The sequence below is a fragment of the Benincasa hispida genome, chromosome 7 (genome assembly GCF_027475165.1).
Source record: "Benincasa hispida cultivar pf3 chromosome 7, pf3_genome.v1.1, whole genome shotgun sequence".
NCBI classification, from domain to species: Eukaryota; Viridiplantae; Streptophyta; class Magnoliopsida; order Cucurbitales; family Cucurbitaceae; genus Benincasa; species Benincasa hispida.
In genome coordinates, this window is record NC_143484.1 from 62183900 (window position 1) to 62203874 (window position 19975).

The window sequence follows — 19975 nt, forward strand, 5'->3', positions numbered from 1 at the left end:
TTGAGAAGCTTTGGTCTTCAACACTTGAGAGATTGAGTCTTGGATCTTGGGAGCTTAAATCTTCAGAGTTTTAATATGTCTTCTGATCTTTAGAGTTTTGATATGTCTTATGATCTTCAGAACTTTAGTGTCCTGATCTTAAGAGCTTTAGTGTCTTCTGATCGTCAAAGCTTTGGAGGAGTCATGTTCATCCAATCCTCGAAGCTTCAAACTTCAAATCTTCAGAGGTTTTTGCCTTCAATTCCTCCAACCTCCCCTCCTAAATGAAGAGATAAGGCCTCGATTTACAGAGACTTAACATGGACTTTACATGGCTTGGGCCTAATTACTTTATTGGGCCCAAATTGGGTTTAGGCTAAAGTTAGGCTTGGGTCCATTTGTTGTTGGGTCGAAATACTGGGCTTGAGCTTAATATTTAATTTAGCCCAAAATTTCACCATGGGTTTGAATTAGGTTAAGCCCGAGCAACTTTAATTGCTCAGCCCAATCCAACTTATAATTTTTCCAATAGGCTTGGGCTTTCATTGATGATGCAGCAACTCATGATTCGCCGAAATTTCTCATTCAATAAATGCCCCTTTTTGAGATTTATGCACGTATATAGGTAGATGAATCTCGAAAAATATAAAGATAGAATCAAAATCCAAATATATCTATTCTTGAATTTGACCTCAATTGATGTGTTAGTCAAACCATGAATTTAATACATAAGTTTAACTAGATTTTTGGAATAAACTTTGGAATATGACCAAAATTTAATTTAAAATTTTACCCCAATTTGATTTGGATTTGAGATAAAATTTGGGATATGCCCGAATTTTAATAAAAGATCAATTGAGATTTATTTTCTTATCCACAATTTATTTTGATTGAAGATAGAAACTCAAGTTTGGACAACTTGAATTTTAAATAAAATTTGGAACATGGTCAAATTTTAATTTGGGATTAATTTAAGATTTTTCCCACAACTTGATTTGGAAATAGGGATAAGAACCTAAATTTGGATGAGTTTGATATACAATTTGGAAGATGTCTAAATTTGAATTTTACATCAATTTGAGATTTTATCTTAATTTAGTTTGACCTAAGGAATAAAAGTCTAAATTTGGACGATTTAGATTTGGGATAAAATTTGGAATTGTTAGGTTTTATGTCCTAAAACTCGGGTATGTAAACAATGGAACTTATTCTGAAAATTCAATAAAGGTGTTATGAATAAATATATTGCTTGAATAGAAATCCAATAAACCTAAAAGTCCCTTGATTATTGGATGAGTACTTGAACTTTATGTGGAGACATAAAGGTAGATCAGGATCGAATAAATAGTCAAAATGATCTATAGTATATGAATAAGGTTGGGTACCTTATTTTGGTAACACTATTGGATGCGGCCCACTCCGTAGTCGTTACAAGGAGTTGTAAAGTGCTACAAACGAAGTGATCCTAATTCGTTCATGTTGGACATAAGGAGTAGGGGTGTCCTTGTGCAAAAGGGTTTGTACAAGATCAGACCACGAAATGAGTCACTTTTACTTTATAACGTTGTTTATTGTCTAAGACTGACTATTTCAAAGCGATGACCTAGGTAACTTGACCTTAATCCTAAGCTAACTATGAACTCCTTTTATTCGGGATTACCCTTAGATTTGCATAGGCAAGGGTTGGCTCAACAACGCCAGCTCAATAAGACTGGATAGATGGCTGGGGATATAAGGTGCAAGAGAGAATTCACTCCTACCCGCTTTAGGGATAGTAGAGAGGTTGTTCCCTTAAATGTTGATTATGGGTCTTGAACAAGGGATTCTACCGTCTCATTGGATTGAGAGGGACTCGGTTTTGTTGATTGGATCACAAAATAATTGTTCATTAGGGGTTCAGTGGGACTTAAAGAACAAGAGGTAATTTCGGGGGTAAAACAGAAATTTGACCCAACCGTTATTACGAACAACCTGTGAAGGGTTAACTTACTAATCATGGTTATATCGAGTGGACGTAATATATCTACAGTGAGAGGAGTTCAACTATGGGCTTTAGTGGAGTGATCCATTAGTTAACAAATGGGGGTTAGATCAGTCTAATGAGTTTAGTCGATTAATCTTGGATCATTGGAGCCCATGATCTGTAGATCAATGAGGTCCCCCTACTAGCTCGGAAATGAATTAGCTCTAGAGTTACATGATAAGTTAATTTGAAACGTTCAAATTAGAATCAAATGGAATTGGAGAAAATATATTTAAATATGATTTAAATATATGAAGATGTTTTTGTGTAAAAATTAATTTAATATTGGATATTAAAATAATTAGAATTATTTGAATTGCTTAAATAAATATTTATTAATTTTATTAGAAAATTAATTTGTAAAATTAATGAATTTTTATTTTAGAAATAAAATATGATTTTAAAATCATTTTTTTTATTTTGGAAATAGAATTACACAAAAAAGGAAAAATGGGTTTTTCCATTTTCATCTTCAACTTGCTCACTAGGAACCCACTACTTTCAAGCTTCAATAACTCCAAGCATGAGCTGTATCCCATGCAGCAAATCTCTTTGTATGATAGTCTGCAATATATTGAAGAGATTGGAGTAAAGTAGAGGTTGAGCAACCTATAGAATTTTTTCTAAAAATTCTTGAGAAGAAGGTGTTCTTCAATGGGTTGATGCAGTGAGCTTTCCCCAAATTCCCTTTAATTCCAGCTTATTTTGAGTCCCACAACACAATCTAGAACACTAAGAGAATAGTAGGGAAGGTCTTGTGGTGGTCTACACAAAGATTTGGAGAATTTAGCAGCTGGAAATAAAGATTTCAACAGTTCTTCAAATGTATGTTCTTGAAACCCATTATACTCTATTTAAGCATGTTTCTTTTCTGCCAAAATTAATGAATTAAAGTGTTTATGGATCCTGATATCTTCCGCTGCGTGCTGGTGACGATCCAATAGAAATATGTCCAAATTTTAATTTAAGATTCTATTTACAGTTTAATCTCAAATTGAACAATTTGATTTTGAATAAAATTTGGAATATGCCCAAATTTTAATTTAAGACAAATTTTGAGTTTTATCTGAAGGAAATCGACACTCGAGATTTCTGTGAGTAGCGGAAGCAAGACTATTCCAAATTACCATCATGAATCAACAATAAATTTACAGCCGGCTTTAATACAAACAGTTATGCAAATATATAGAGAAATTATAGCATGAAACAATAAAATGTATAGAGGGAACTTTATGCACATATGCAGAAACGTCTCCACGCTTCGATGCGCAACTCTGATTGAACAACTGTAATCACGAGCACTCGATCTAAACGACCGCAATGCCGCACGAACATAGCACGAACATAGCACGAACATAGCACGAACACTTCACGCTCGTCCTCAACGATCTCCTCGGTCACGATCTCCTCCGCAACAACAAATGGCCTCCACAGAACCACGAACGGCCTCCGAAAAACCTCGACGATGTCGACTTGAGTCTGACACCACCAACAAGGCGACCTTGGTATTATCGGTGTGAGAATCCAAAGGGTGGGCTCTGTTCGGACTTGGTGTGAGGCAGACGAACAGAGAAAAGACAGATTGTGTACCCGACTGGGCAAGTGGGAGAAGTCGGAGACATATTGTATAGGTCGATGCCCAATCGTATAGATACAACTATGCGATTGTCTAGCAAAAGCTATGCGATCGTTTAGCTCGATAGACTCTACACGATCGTGTACCTTGGGCCAGTGATCGTCTAGCAAAGCTATGTGATCGTTTAGTAAACACTGCACGATCGTTTAGCTAGCACCTACACGATCATTTACCTAGCCCAACCGTTGTTTAGTAAATCTGTATTTAATTGACGACTTCCGTGAGTTTCTTTTCGCCAGAGAGAAAACTCAAAAACTTTTCAAACTTTCCAAAAACCTCTCTTTCAAAATAGGAAATCGATTCCCTTTTAAAACCTCACGGTTACCATGATCAATAACCACCCACTACATTTGGTTATTTAAAAGAAAAAGTATTAATTATCTAATAAATGATTTGTTGATTCATGATTGTAATTTGGAATAGTCTTGTTCCGCTGCTCATGGAAATCTCGTTTCCGATTTTCTTCAATTGGTATCATAGCCAGGTTCTCTGATATTCCAAATTACAGATATGAATTGAACGCATTTTCAGTCGCGGTGGGTTTCTGCATTTGTGGTTAACCGTTTTCTGCATTTGTGGATGTTTTTTTATGAACGTTTTGGGACTGAAAAACATCCACAAATGCAGAAAATGGTTAACCAAAAATGCAAAAACCCACCGCGACTGAAAAATGCGTTCAATTCATATCTGTAATTTGGAATATCAGAGAACCTGACTATGATACCAATTGAAGAAAATCGGAAACGAGATTTCCATGAGCAGCGGAACAAGACTATTCCAAATTACAATCATGAATTAACAAATCATTTATAGTCGACTTCAAACAAACGGTTATGCGATTCATACAGAAATTATAGCATGTAAAATAGAAAGGAACAGAGAGTAAAACTCTATGCACATAGGCAGAAGCATCTCCACGCTCCGTTGCGCGATCGCTCGAACAACAGCGACCACGAACACTCGATCTACACGACCGCAACACTGCACGAACACTTCGCGCTCGTCCTCAATGGTCGGTTGCTATCGTGAGATGCTTTAGGAGTGTATAAAGTAAAACAGATTGGAAGAATAGAGTCTAAGTGTTGCGTTCTGCCTTGATGCACTTAAATGAATGCAACGCGTTAGGGCGTTAGTATTTTGCACAGAAGGCACACAACTCCTTATAATAACGTTCAAGTTTTCCTAGATAAAACCCAAGTATAAATCTAATCTAGGTTCCTGGCAAGTCCAGGGTCGATCACAGGGATTCAGTTTCACTAACACAGATTATGCGTTGTACTTGCAGTAGGAGGTTTTTCCTAAATAAATGTGAAAGATGTATTATTTACATTAACATGCCATGCTTGTGCAAGACAATACAAAAGAGTTGAGTGGAAAATGATGGATCATGTGAAAATGGAATTTAAGTAGATGGACGTGCCGGTTAAAGATAATTGCACACAACTGATGTAATATGGATGAAATGGGATGGGTTGCTTATCTTTTTGTTCATGCGTTAGACATCATTCAACACTTCTCAATGCGAATAACTTACAAGCCTATCTCTAGGGTGCATATGTCTACTTAGAATGCAAGAAACACCAGTAAGTCTATCTCTAGTTGTACTAGGCGTTCTACTTAATGCAGCTTAGCTATTCTTTCGAACAACTAAGTAAGGAAGCTTTCACCAAGTTATCAAGTTAGTTTAGGTGTTGGAACCAAATTATGCATGAAGTACTAATGCTTTCAACATAGACAGAAGATAAACAATAGCAAAAGTGATGATCAAATATATGAATTTTATAAAGAATCAATGAGTCTTTACAAAGAACTATATTCAATCAAAATGAAATGGAAATGATATTAAGAGAGAAACTGAGTCAAGCCAAAGAATACAATCTCTTGTAGTTCTTTGGCTCAATCTTGTTGTGTACAATCACTTTAAAGAGCCGAGGACAGAGTATCTTTCTCAAGAATAAATTTCTCCACTCCCTGGTCGATGGTGGTGGTGGTTCTCAGCTCCTTTGATCGTCTTACACCTCGGCACAGCTTGTACAAACTAAAACTAAGTCTACAAAATTACAGAGAGTATAAAGCTTTTAATTGTCTGAACTCTTAATTCTGGAGGGTCTTCAAGTATTTATAGGTGTTGGTCTCGTCCACTTGGAGGATGGGCTGCATTTAAGTCAATGCCCTGGTCAGCATTAAACTTCATGTCCTGGTTGGCCACCTGACCTCTGGAAGCTTTTCAGATGCCACCTACAGCTGGAAGCTTTTCAGATGCCACCTATTATAGGTGCCCATGCTTGCAAATGGTGATGTAACACAATCAACCCGGAGTAATGAATCTTCTATGCGTTGAATTCCCTCCGACGCATGGCTCATGTGTTAGCGTGTTTCCTGCGGCACTTGTCTAACGCGTTATTGTCAGTTCTTGCGTTGAAATCCTGCAAAGTAGTGCGTTAGTGCCGCGATTTTTAGTGATAAACTTCTTTTACATGAAATTGCTATTGTTTAAGTAAATCCATGCGTCTCTATTAAAAATGAGGAGAGTTTATCATAAAAAAAAAAAAACTAATCGTTCTAACTTAAGAGCAAAGATAACTTGTATTTTTACAAGTTGTCAACCACCCCCAAATTTGAACAATGCTTATCCTCAAGCGTTCTAAAATAATTCTTTGCTATCTCCTCTGCCTTAGATGTGCAAATTTCACCTCTCATCATATTAGTCTCAAAGCTGAAATAAGAGTTGGGAAAATATAACTTAGATTGACGCTTTTCTTAAAAGGACTAATATTTAGTTTCTGATGCGGCAGGCTTCTCATCACAACTTCTTTCATTTCTCAAAACATTTCAATCTTTTCTAAACCAACAATGCGTTAGATACTATTTCTTTTGAAAAACAAATGTTGGACAAAAAGAAAACGATTGTGTACTTGTTTACCAATGCGTTGCTCTAGGTATCCCACTTTCGTTTTGGCTTGCCCCCACGGTTGTCATGCGAGCATCCAACTACGGGTGAGAACCCTTTACAACTAAACTCGTATCTAATATTCATCCCTCCTTTTTTTCTAGACTAGATAGAGGAGTTTTATGGGACGCGTTGGTCTAGAATACTTAACTTCATTTTGGCTTACCCCCACGGGTGTCATGCGAGCATCCAACTACGGCTAAGTGCCTGTTCCAATTAAGCTCATGTCATTTGAAATTTCTCTCTTTTGAAGTAATGATAGAGGAGCTGTGTTCAAAATTCTTCTTATTTTGTTTCCCTTTTTCTTTATAATGTATACATTGATGCGTCTACGCTTGGATTTCGTTCATCCCCAAATTTGAAGATGAGCTATATCCTCATTGCTAAAAGAGAAACAAAGTTTTAAAAGGCTTTGAGAAATTGAAAGGAGTTTAAGACTTCAAGCTTGCATGCGTTAGAAAGTAAACTTAATCATTTTAAAAGAAGTTCAAGCCTTGTCTATTTTCCTAACGCCTATCTTATGCTTATGAACTCATATAGTTGATATCATTGAGGTTAAGTTAAGCATAAGACTTAGAAATCAATCAAAGAACAAAAATAAAATATGCTAAGGACAAACGCAAGGATCAAAGTGATAACTTCTCATTCATTTTTCATATTTTAACATAGATTGCATAAACACAGCAAAAAGATGCAAAAGGACAATTAAACCAAAATTACAAAATAATCTTAACCCAACACCCCAAGGTTCTACTGTGCTGGCGCATCATCTCTGTGATCTTCTTCGGGGTTCTCGTCCATGAAGCGCAAGGGATTTTTGAGATGGGCTGGTAACGGAGGCAAGGCAAACATACCCACCAAGACCTGATTGATATACTGCGTTGTATAGACAAATTGTTCTTGCATGCGTCTCGTCTGTTGCCTCAAGTAATCCTTTAATACCCGGTTTTGTTGTTGAAGATCTTCAATTGATGCGGCCAACGATTGAAGTTGATCACTGATGAATGTTTTCAACTCCTCCAAGTCTATGCTGCATTGGGGTACTGGTTCTTCTCGTCCAACTGGGTTTTCAAATGCTACTACGTTACTGGACCCTAACCCAATTGGCTCAAAGATCACTGGAGGTGGCACAAAATTTTGGATTGGACTTTGTTGGTGCGAAGGAATGGAGTGAGGGAGGTCCTGATCTGTGAATATGGGTTCTTGATGTGTCTATTCAGGACTCCCTTCTGGCTTGGCTATTGTTGAGTCATGGAAAAGTTCAAGTGCAGGCTGCGCTTCTTCAGCTAAAGCTTCTAGCTTAGCTTCACATTCTTCATTCTTTGAAGCTTCATCGCTATGTTCAACTACCATGACGCGTCTTTTCTTGGGGGTACGTTTTGTTGGTCGAGGTCTATGTGCCACTTCTTTGGCAGGTAAGGCTGGTTGATGCTGTGATCCTCAAAGGAGACGCCTCACTGCCTTTATGTCTATCAGACCATCGACTTCTTCATAATCATCCCCCAGAGGGATGCCCTCGCGTTTGCATAACGCGCAGACCAGCCATGGAAAATATAGTTGCCCTCGAGGCTTGTTCTTGATGGCCTTGATCTGGTCCTGTATAATCCTCCCAATATCCAACGGGATGCATTGCATTATGCAGTAAGTGGCCAGGACGCGTTCTTTGGATAACGTTTCATCATGTGTTATAAGCATGATGCTGCGTTTGATTAAATAATACCACATGTTAGCGTCTGGGTTCAGATTCCTGGAAGCAAGCATCTTTGATCCATTCCTTGATGTCTGCCACTTACTCCCAGGTTTGGCCACTGTCTTCAACACATCTTCCAATTGACCAGGCATTGGTTGCTCAAAGATACGGTTTCCTTCTGTGTCAGGATTACTATTCAAGTTGAACACTTCATTTATCTTGTCTGCCGAGAAGCGCACTAACACCCCTTTCACGAAGGCGGTGTTCTTTTCCATGTCGAATTCACTGTTGTAGAATGTGCGGACAAGGTTGGGCCAGATGCGATTGTGCCCAACGCAGAATTTATTCCACCATAGTGCATTGATGGTTTCCGTGATATAGACTGGAAATGGGTGGCGTTCAAGGAAGAAGCCTTTCTCTACTAATATGTCACTAAACTAACGTTTCCTTCCCGTGGTTCTCTTAGGTAACACCTCCGTTACCTCGCGTTTCCCTACCGCGTGTTCTCTTGCCTTTTTAGCCAACTCTCTTAACTCATTCTCCAACTTCTTTTGAAGATTGGTTTTTCTTCGCCCTTGTCTCGCAAGAGCATATCTTCCAATTCATTTTCCAATGCATTGTGCCTTTTTTTACGTGTTGCACCCTCAGGTCCGGGTGCAACTTCTTCTTCTTCTTCCTCTATGATCAACCTTCTCTTCCTTGATACTCTCTTTGATTTTATAGGCTCTTCATCCGCGTTAGATGGGCGTGGCTATGATGCGTCGGGGCCAACTCTCATTTCTCTACTTTCTTCTTCTCTTCCTTCATTTTTTTCCCTTTCTTCATTTTCCATCTCTTATTCTAGCATTGCTGCATATCTTTCTGGTTCATCCAACTCGAATGATGCGTTTGGTGGATCGGAACGTATCACTTGAGTTGCTTCTTGCTCTTGGTTAAGCGTTGCTAGAATAGCTCCAAATACTTCCTCTTCATCACGTGTTGCTAACTCTGCCAAGTCTTCAAGGTTATGCTCTGACGTAGGACTGTCAGAGGCTGGGATAGGTGGAGTGAATGGCGGGGTGCCCACAGGGGTGTGAGGCTTCCCCGGAGAGGATATTAGGATGGGTGAAGGTGATGGCTGGTTAGACGTGTCTGATTCCACCGAGTAAATTGTGGCTAAGGGTTCAAGGGATAGAGGGGGAGGTGGACGCACTGTTGGAGATGGTGCGGTATGGGCATAGGTAGGAAGGGGTTCATGTGTTGCACCCACCAAGGTTATGTTCGGGATAAATGGTAGTAGGGCAGGCTTGGTATAAGGTTTGGACACGGCCATAAATGACGGACGCGTCCTGGTCTTGGCTGGTGTCTTTACCCTTGGTTTAGGGGCAGACTTGGGTTTTTGTGGGGTTTTAGCCCTAGGCAGAGAAGTTTTGGCCGGAGGGTTTACAGGTTTCTTGGAGCTCTTGGCCAAAGCTTTCATGGAGGTGGAAGGAGGTGTAGGGGCGGCCAGACGCTGAGCAGAGGTAGCGCCGCCGTAAGAGGCTTTTGATTGGGTTGGGATGGAGGTTGATTTCCTAGGGCTAGGTGGTGGTGAACTAGAAAATGAAGAAGAGAAGAAGTAACTTACCGACAAATCATTGCCTAGGCTGTAGCTTTGGTTCTGAGAATCTGAGCCGGACGACATTGTTCACCGGAGATGCTGAGCGAGAGAGGAAAATGGAAGTTTGTTGGATCTGAGGTTCTAGGGTTTATGAAGAAATAGAGGTTCGTAGGTGCAATGAAGGAGAAGAAGCAGCAGTTTGGTTCAAGTGAGGTTTTTATAGAGGAGAGGATGATCGCGGCTGACATCAGGCAGCGCCTGACGTTTGCAATTAATGCAAAGTGGAAGGGTCACCTCGTTTAGCCAAAACAGTCAAGTGTTTTGTATTTTCGAGACGCATCCCTTCAACTGCTCCCTACGTTAAGACTTATGTCAAACGCGTCCAATGTTTCCGTTTTAATTATACACAACTTTTCTAAAAGAAAAACAATCAACTTAAAACCCTCAAATAACTAAACTAACAAATTCAAACATAACTTAAAATACAGAATGCAAAAGAATAAGGTTGAGAGAGACATCCCTAGAAGATGTGGTGTTACAACCACAGAGATGCCTCGACGGAAGCTTCAACTTGTCTCGCGTAGCGCAAGAGATGACTTTTGGCGTTCCACTTCGTCTTCAAAGTACGGCTTAACCCTTTGGTCGTTTACTTTGAATGCATTAGTGCCATCTTCTCGCATTAATTCCACAGTACTGTAAGGAAAGATCGTTTTAATTATGAAGGTCCCGGACCATCTAGATTTCAATTTCCCTGGAAACAGACGCAAGCGTGAGTTGAACAATAAAACTTTTTGACCAACAACAAGTACCTTCTTGCTGATGCATTGTTCGTGCAAACGCTTTGTCTTTTCCTTGTAGATCTTGTTGTTTTCATATGCGTTCATTCGCCATTCTTCGAGCTCGTTGAGCTGAAGCTTGCGTTGAATGCCCGCCGCATCCGGATTCATGTTCAACTTCTTTACTGCCCAAAATGCCTTATGCTCCAACTCTACAAGAAGATGACATGGTTTACCAAATAAAAGTGAGTAAGGAGACATACCTATAGGCATTTTGTATGCAGTCCTGTAGGCCCAGAGTGCTTTATCCAGCCTCTGCGCCCAATCTTTCTAAATTTAAAATTAATTTTAAATGATTTAAAATTGATTCACCTAGACCTATGTTAAAGTATTTATAATATGATTAGAAATAGGTTAATCTTTTATTTTCTTTTTAATAGGATTAAATTGGAAATAATAAAAGATTAAATCTACAAAATAATTGTCTATAAGGGACCTTTGTCTAAGGAAGGTTTTGTCTAAGGTTGGGGTATTTAAACTAATGGAAACGAAACACCTTTATCTGGGAACTGATCTGAAAGGTGAATTAAACAAATATTTTATAAGCATGCGAGAAGGTGTGTGGCGCCACATCGTTGAAGCCCCGGAATCAGCCCTTAAGAGAGTCATCTATCTACTTACCCCTACCTCGGGGAAGGAGTGAATTCCTTCTTGTGTAGCTGAGTTCCCAGATCCCAAATCAGATGAATCCCCAAATCCAAGCTACCCAGGTGACCTAATAGACCTATGGCTCGAAGCTCTAACGGTACATGAATAGCTGACTAAACTCTTTAGCCACTAGATCCATCATCCGTTAATTGTCAGTGATTTCACTAAAGACCAACAGCTGAACTTTTCTTACCACAAATATATTTCTATGTCCATCGTGTAGGCATGAACTCCATCTTACAAGGCTATGTCCCCAGCTATCTATCCAGTCTTACCCCTAAAATGGGAGTCTTATTCAGTAGTGTTGTTAGACTACTCTCACTGTTTGAAAATCAAAGGATAATCCTGAACAAACAGGAGTTCATAGCTAGCTCAGGATTAAGATGGAGTTACCTAGGTCATCTATGTGCAATAGCCAGTCTTAAACAATAAACAACATTATAAAGTAAGAATGACTTATTTCTTGGTCCTGATCTTATGCAAACTCATTGTATAGGACGCCCCCACTCCTCATGTCATAACATGTATGAATTAGGATCACATCGTATGTAACACTTTATAACTCTTTGTAACAACTACAAAGTAGGCCGCATCCAATGGTGTTACAAGAATAAGTTACCCAACCTCATTCATGTACCATAGATCATTTTTTATTATTTACTCGAATCTGATCCACTCTTATGTCTCCACATAAAGTTCAAGTACTCATACAATAGTCATGGGTCTTAGTTTATTGGATTTAGATTTTCATACAATTTATGGGATAAAAAAAAGTATATTGATAATAGAAAATGTTTATCATTTTACAAACTGCGAGTTTTTAGGACATAAAACCCAACAATACTCCCACTTGGACTAAAACTCTAGTGGATTAATATATACAATGTTGAGTTTACATGGAGAGAATAAAATGTACAAATACAATAAACTAGGGCATTACAATACCCATAAATTCTCCCACTTGCCCTAGTGATACAAAACTCGTAAAGCAAGTCCTACTAAGTGACCCTCGAACACTTTAGCTGAGTGGGCCTTCGTAAATGGATCAGCTATGTTTCTTTTGCTGATTCGTTTACAGCAACATACTCAGCTTCCATTGTGGAGTCCGCAATACAACTCTGCTTGATGCTCCTCCACACAACTGCTCCTCTTTTCAGAGTGAATACTGACCCCAAAGTTGATTTCCTCGAATCAATATCGGTCTGAAAGTCATAATCATTGTATCTAGTAAGGATCAGATCCTTAGGACCATACACGAGCATATAATCTCTCGTTCTTCGAAGATACTTAAGAATGTTTTTAACAGCAGTCTAATGGTCATGACCAAGATTGGACTGAAATCTGCTGACAATTCCTACGGCATAGCATATGTCGGGACGAGTACACAACATTGCATACATCAAACTCCCAACTGCAGATGCATATGGAATTCGATTCATCTCCTCAACTTCTTGAGGTATGTTAGGACTCTACTCCTTAAACAAGTGAATTCCATGCCTGAAAGGTAAAGATCCTTTCTTGGAATTTTGCATTTTATACCCAGACAACATCTTCTCTATATAAGATGCTTGAGATAATGTCAATGTTCTGTTCTTACGATTTCGAACTATTTAGATTCCAAGAACATATTGTGCTTCTCCCAAATCTTTCATTTGGAACTATGAAGCCAGACATTTCTTAACTTCAGCTAGATATTCTACCTCATTCCCAATTAGTAGAATATCATCAACATACAACACCAGAAAAGTGACAGTTTTGTTGACGATTTTCTTGTAAACACAGGGTTCATCAATATTTTGTTCAAAGCCATAATATTTGATCGCAGCGTCAAATCTCATATTCCAGGATCTAGAAGCTTGTTTTAATCCATAAATGGATCGATTAAGCTTGCAAGCTTTTTGCTCTTGACCCTACTATATAAACCCTTTTGGTTGAGACATGTAGATACTCTCTTCAAGATAACTTCATATCTCCCACTGCTTTGGCTGAAACAATCTCCTCGGTCCCTACCTTAAAGATTGTTTCACCTTCTATTAACTGTCTCCAGGAACTTGTTTCCTATGAGATAGTACATACATGATTAGTGGCACTTGAATCAATTATCCAGATTTTATCGTTTTTCACTAAATATGCTTCGATAACAAGTAAATCATATATATCTTGTTGTTCGAATTCAACATTCTCATCTACTAATTCATAATTTCAGATGAGTTGGGAGATAGAGGACAATCCTCTGTTAAAACTGTTTTGGTATAATCAACCGCTAGTAATTTGTTTATTGATTTGATTTTACTGTTATGTACATCGGAAGCGAGTATTCTAGAATTCGACATGCTGATAAAATTCAAATAAATTCTAATTAGCAAATTGTAACTAAATCCAAAGTCAAGTTTTAGCAAAAAGTAATAACGTACCCATAACCATTATTTATTCGCAACGATATTTTTGTGAGTCAGAATATGTGCTACTGTGGGGCAGTAAGATATTCCTTCACTAAAACAAACAATTTTGACCAAACACTATCCCTAGAATAACTCTTATTCCTATTGTCTCTAGAATAATTCTTATTCCTATAGTCGTTTAGTTATCGTTTTCGGTCAAGATCTTTACTAACAACTTAGTAATTCTTGTAAGTGTGACCCGCCATTTTCAGATCTTATAGAACGATATGAACTTGCCTCCGAACTATAAGACCCTATTCATTTTATTGAAGCCTGGGTTGTTTTAAATCCTATGTTACACTCCTCCGTAGGGATCGCCGTGGTTAACGACTAGCTAGTGCTACATAAAAACGACAGCATGTGCAACATAGGAATCTCACGGTTCAAAGTAATAGAGGAGACCGTAGGACAATGTTGACACATTTTCTTCACCCACTTACCATGAATCACTTCCCTCATTCACCTTATTATTGACCCATACAAACACTTTCCGTAGGGAGGTCACTCCCAGGATGGCACGAAGCGTCATATGAATCTCACTATGTAAACTATATGGAGACGTGGCAGTTGAAATCTATTTATCGTATAATAGACTTATATTTTAACACCTTCCTCTTATTCACCAAAATCTAGATTTAAGCTAAAAAAATACTCTCCGTAGGGAGGTCACTCCCAGGGTGACACGAAGTACCACTTAAATCTGGATTGTGAACTCTTAGAGACGTGAGAGCTAAAAATAACGTATCGTATATGTTATTAATCTCCCACTGAAGTTTTCTAATAACTCTATCATATAGAAGTTATTAAACTACCACTGAAGTGTTCTATTTGGGTATATTTATACTTAGGTTCTTTTCGGCTAATAAAACAACCTAAGTCTATGTGGTTTATCCAAGTATAACTCTTATAATTGGATTTTAACCTATGATGTCTAGGTGATAAACCATTTTATTACCTCACATCACTCACGTATGCTCATAAAATCGGTTACCAACGCTCAATAATTTAGCCATAATCCCCAGGTAGGAGGTGTTCCATAAACTGTCAACTTAAGTACCCCCAGCCTTAGACAGGATTAAATCTGCTGGTTAGCTTTAAGCGGCCCTTTGCTAGTCGTTTAGTGACGGCTATCCCCATGGAGGGTTGTAACATAGGATTCGGAACAACCCAGGCTTCAGTAAAATGAATCGGGTCTTATAGTTCCGTCTTGGATGTTGTCTTCTATTTCGGAGGCAACTTCATACCGTCCTAAAGGATCTGAAAATGGCGGGTCACAATTACAAGAATTACTAAGTTGTTAGTAAAGATCTTGACCGAAAACGATAACTAAACGACTATAGGAATAAGAGTTATTCCAGAGACAATAGGAATAATAATTATTCCAGGGATAGTGTTTGGTCAAAATTGTTTGTTTTAGTGAAGGAGAATCTGACTGCCCCATGGTAGCACATATTCTGACTCACTAAAATATCGTTGCGAATAAATAATGGTTATGGGTACGTTATTACTTTTTGCTAAAACTTGACTTTGGATTTAGTTACAATTTGCTAATTAGAATTTGTTTGAATTTTATCAGCATGTCAAATTCTAGAATACTCGCTTCCGATGTACATAACAGTAAAATTAAATCAACAAACAAATTACTAGCGGTTGATTATACCAAAAGAGTTTTAACAGAGGATTGTCCTCTATCTCCTAACTCATCTGAAATTATGAATTATGTAGATGAGAATGCTGAATTCGAACAACAAGATAAATATGATTTACTTGTTATTGAAGCATGTTTAGTGGAAAACGATAAAATCTGGATAATGATTCAGGTGCCGCGGCACCAATCATGTATGTATTATCTCATAGGAAACAAGTTCCTAGAGGCAGTTGACAGAAGGTGAAACAATCTTTAAGGTAGGGATCGAGGAGATTGTTTCAGCCAAAGCAGTGGGAGATATGAAGTTATTTATAGGAGATAAATACATTTATTTGAAAAATGTATATTATATTTTTTCTAAGAAAAGGAATCTAATTTCTGTCTCCTGTTTGCAACAAAATTATAAAGTTTATTTTGAAAATGGTGAAGTGTTCATCAAAATGGGAAATAAACAGATTTGCTATGCAAAATTAGAAAATAACTTGTACATGTTAAAATCAACTGAAGTCAAAGCTGTTTTGAACATAGAGATGTTTAAAACTGCTGAGACTTATAAGAAGAGAAAGATTTCTCCAAATGTCTATCTTTGGCACTTGAGACTGAGTCACATAAATCCCAACAGGATTGAGAGATTGGTTAAGAACAGTCATCTAAATAAGTTGGAAGACAGTTCATTACCACTATGCGAGTCTTGTCTTGAGGGTAAAATGACAAAAAGATCTTTTTATGGAAAAGGTCTTAGAGCCAAAGAACCCCTAGAGTTGATTCACTCAGACCTTTGTGGGCCTCTAAATGCTAGAGCAAGAGGAGGGTTTGAATATTTCATCACTTTTATAGATGATTATTCAAGGTATGGGCATATTTACCTAATGCACCAAAAGTCTGAAACTTTTGAAAAGTTCAAAGAGTATAAGGCTGAGGTTGAAAACCAATTAGGTAAAAAGATTAAAACACTTCGATCGGATCGAGGTGGTGAGTATATGGACATAGAATTCCAGAACTATTTGATAGAATATGGAATTCAGTCTCAACTCACAGCCCCTGGAACACCCTAGCAGAACGGTGTGGTAGAGAGGAGAAACAGAACCTTGTTGGACATGGTTCATTCTATGATGAGTTATGCTCAGTTACCAAATTCTTTTTGGGAACACGCAGTTGAGACTGCGGTGTATATTTTGAACATAGTTCTCTTGAAAAGCGTTTATGAAATGCCTTACGAGCTCTGGACGGGACATAAAGGAAATTTACGTCACTTCAAGATTTGGGGTTGTCCAGCACATGTGTTGGTGCAGAATCCTAAAAAGCTGGAACACCGTTCAAAAGTATGTCTATTTGTAGGCTACCCAAAAGAAACAGAAGGTGGTTTCTTTTATGATCCTCAGGAAGATAAAGTGTTTGTATCGACAAATGCAACCTTCCTGGAGGAAGATTATATAAAGAACCATCAACCTCACAGTAAGCTAGTAATAGAAGAAATGTCCAGAGAAACGACAAATGTATCAACAAAAGTTGTTGATCGAGCATGTCCTTCAACAAGAGTTGTTGATGAAATTGATACTTCACATCCTTCTTAAGAGTTGAGAATGCCTCATCGTAGTGGAAGGGTTGTGCAACAGCCTGACCAGTACATGGGTTTAATTGAAACTCAAATCATCATACTAGATGATGGTTTAGAGGATCCGTTGTCTTTTAATCAAGCAATGAACGATGTGGACAAAGACCAATGGATTAAAGTCATGGACCTTGAAATGGAAACTATGTATTTCAATTCTGTCTCGGATATTGTAGATCAACCAGAAGGGGTAAAACCCATCGGTTGCAAGTGGATCTACAAGCGAGAATGATACCAAGCTGGTAACGTACAGACCTACAAAGCTAGACTTGTGGCAAAATGGTCTACCCAAAGAGAGGAGTTAGATTTTGAAGAAACCTTCTCTCCAGTTGCATGATAAAGTCTATTAGAATACTCTTGCCCATAGCCATATTTTATGATTAATAGATATGGCAAATGGATGTCAAGACAGCTTTTTTGAATGGCTATCTTGAAGAGAGTATCTACATGTCTCAACCAGAAGGGTTTATACAGCAGGGTCAAGAGCAAAAAGTTTGCAAGCTTAATCGATCCATTTATGGATTAAAACAAGCTTCTAGATCCTGGAATATGAGATTTGACGTTGCGATCAAATCTTATGGCTTTGAACAAAATATTGACGAACCCTGTGTCTACAAGAAAATCATCAACAAAATTGTCGCTTTTCTAGTGTTGTATATTGATGATATTCTACTCATTGAGAATGAGGTAGAATATCTAGCTGAAGTTAAGAAATGGATGGCTTCACAATTCCAAATGAAAGATTTAGGAGAATCACAGTATGTTCTTGGAATCCAAATAGTTTGGAATCGCAAGAACAGAACCTTGGCATTATCTCAAGCATCTTATATAGAGAAGATGTTGTCTAGGTATAAAATGCAAAATTCCAAGAAAGGATCTTTACCTTTCAAGCATGGAATTCACTTGTCTAAGGAGCAGAGTCCTAAAATACCTCAAGAGGTTGAGGAGATGAATCGAATTCCATATGCATCTGCAGTTGGGAGTTTGATGTATGCAATGTTGTGTACTGCTGTTAAAAATATTCTCAAGTATCTTCGAAGAACGAGAGATTATATGCTCGTGTATGTTCCTAAGGATCTGATACTTACTGGATACATTGATTCTGACTTTCAAACTGATATTGATTCGAGGAAATCAACTTTGGGGTCAGTATTCACTCTGAATAGAGGAGCGGTTGTGTGGAAGAGCATCAAGCAGAGTTGTATTGCGGACTCCACAATGGAAGCTGAGTATGTTGCTGTAAGCGAATCAGCAAAAGAAACATAGCTGATCCATTTACGAAGGCCCTCTCAGCTAAAGTGTTCGAGGGTCACTTAGTAGGACTTGCTCTACGAGTTTTGTGTCACTAGGGCAAGTGGTAGAATTGATGGGTATTGTGATGCCCTAGTTTATTGTATTTGTACATTTTATTCTCTCCATGTAAACTCAAAATTGTATATATTTGTATATATTGATCCACTGAAGTTTTAGTCCAAGTGGGAGTATTGTTGGGTTTTATGTCCTAAAAATTCATAGTCTGTAAAATGATAAACATTTTCTATTATCAATATACTTGTTATTGATCTTATAAATTGCATGAAAGTCTAAATCCAATAAACTAAGACCCATGATTATTGTATGAGTACTTGTACTTTATATGGAGACAAAAGAGTGGATCGAGTTCGAGTAAATAGTCAAAATGATCTATAGTACATGAATGAGGTTGGGTACCTTATTCTGATAACAACATTGGATGCGGCCTACTCTATAGTTATTACAAATAGTTGTAAAGTGCTACATACGATGTGATCCTAATTAGTATATGTTATGACATGAGGAGTGGAGGCGTCCTATGCAATGAGTTTGCATGAGATCAGGACCAAGAAATAAGTCACTCTTACTTTATAACACTGTTTACTGTTTAAGACTGGCTATTTCACCTAGATGAGCTAGGTAACTCGATCTTAATCCTGAGCTAACTATGAACTCCTGTATATTCGGGATTGCCCTTAGATTTGCATAGTTGAGGGTTGGCTCAATAGCGCCGACTCAATAAGACTCTCATTTCAGGGGTAAGACCGAATAAATAGCTGGGGTCATAGGGTGCAAGACGGAGTTCATGCCTACCCGATTTATGGATAGGAGAAAGGTTGTTCTATCAAGTACTGAATCCAAGTCTTGGACAAGGGGCCCCACCCTCTCACTGGACTGAGAGAGTTTAGTTTTGTGATTGGATCACAAACCAGTTATTCATTAGAGGATCAGTAGGGACTTGAGGAATAAGATGTAATCTCGGGGGTAAAACAGACATTTAATCCAACCGTTATTACGAACAACCTGTGAAGGGTCGACTTACTGATTATGGTTAAATCATGTGGACATAATACATCAACAGTGAGGGGAGTGCAACTATGGGCTTTAGTGGAGTGACCCATTAGTTAACAAATGGAGATTAATTTGGTCTAATGAGTTTAGCCAATTAATCTCGGATCGTTGGAGCCCATGATCTGTAGGTCCGCGAGGTCCCCCTACTAGCTCGTAACGGACTAGTTCTAGAATAGCATGATAGTTAATTTGAAACGTTCAAATTAGAATTAAGGGAACTAGTAATTATATGAGATATAATTATATGTTTAATTTTAGAATTAAATGGAATAGGAGAATTTATATATTTAAATATGATTTAAATATATAAAGATGGATATGTGTTAAAATTAATTTAATATTTGATATTAAATTAATAAGTTTTATTTAATAATTAATTAATGAAATTAATTAATTTTTCATTTTTAAAATCAAATAGATTTTTAAATCAAAAAATTAAATAAAGAGTTATACGATAGCCTTGACCGATCGCTTACTTCGATGTAGGTGTGAACTCCGTCTTGCACCCTATGTCCCTAGCTATCTATCCGGTTTTATCCCTGAAATGGGAGTCTTATTGAGCCTGCGCT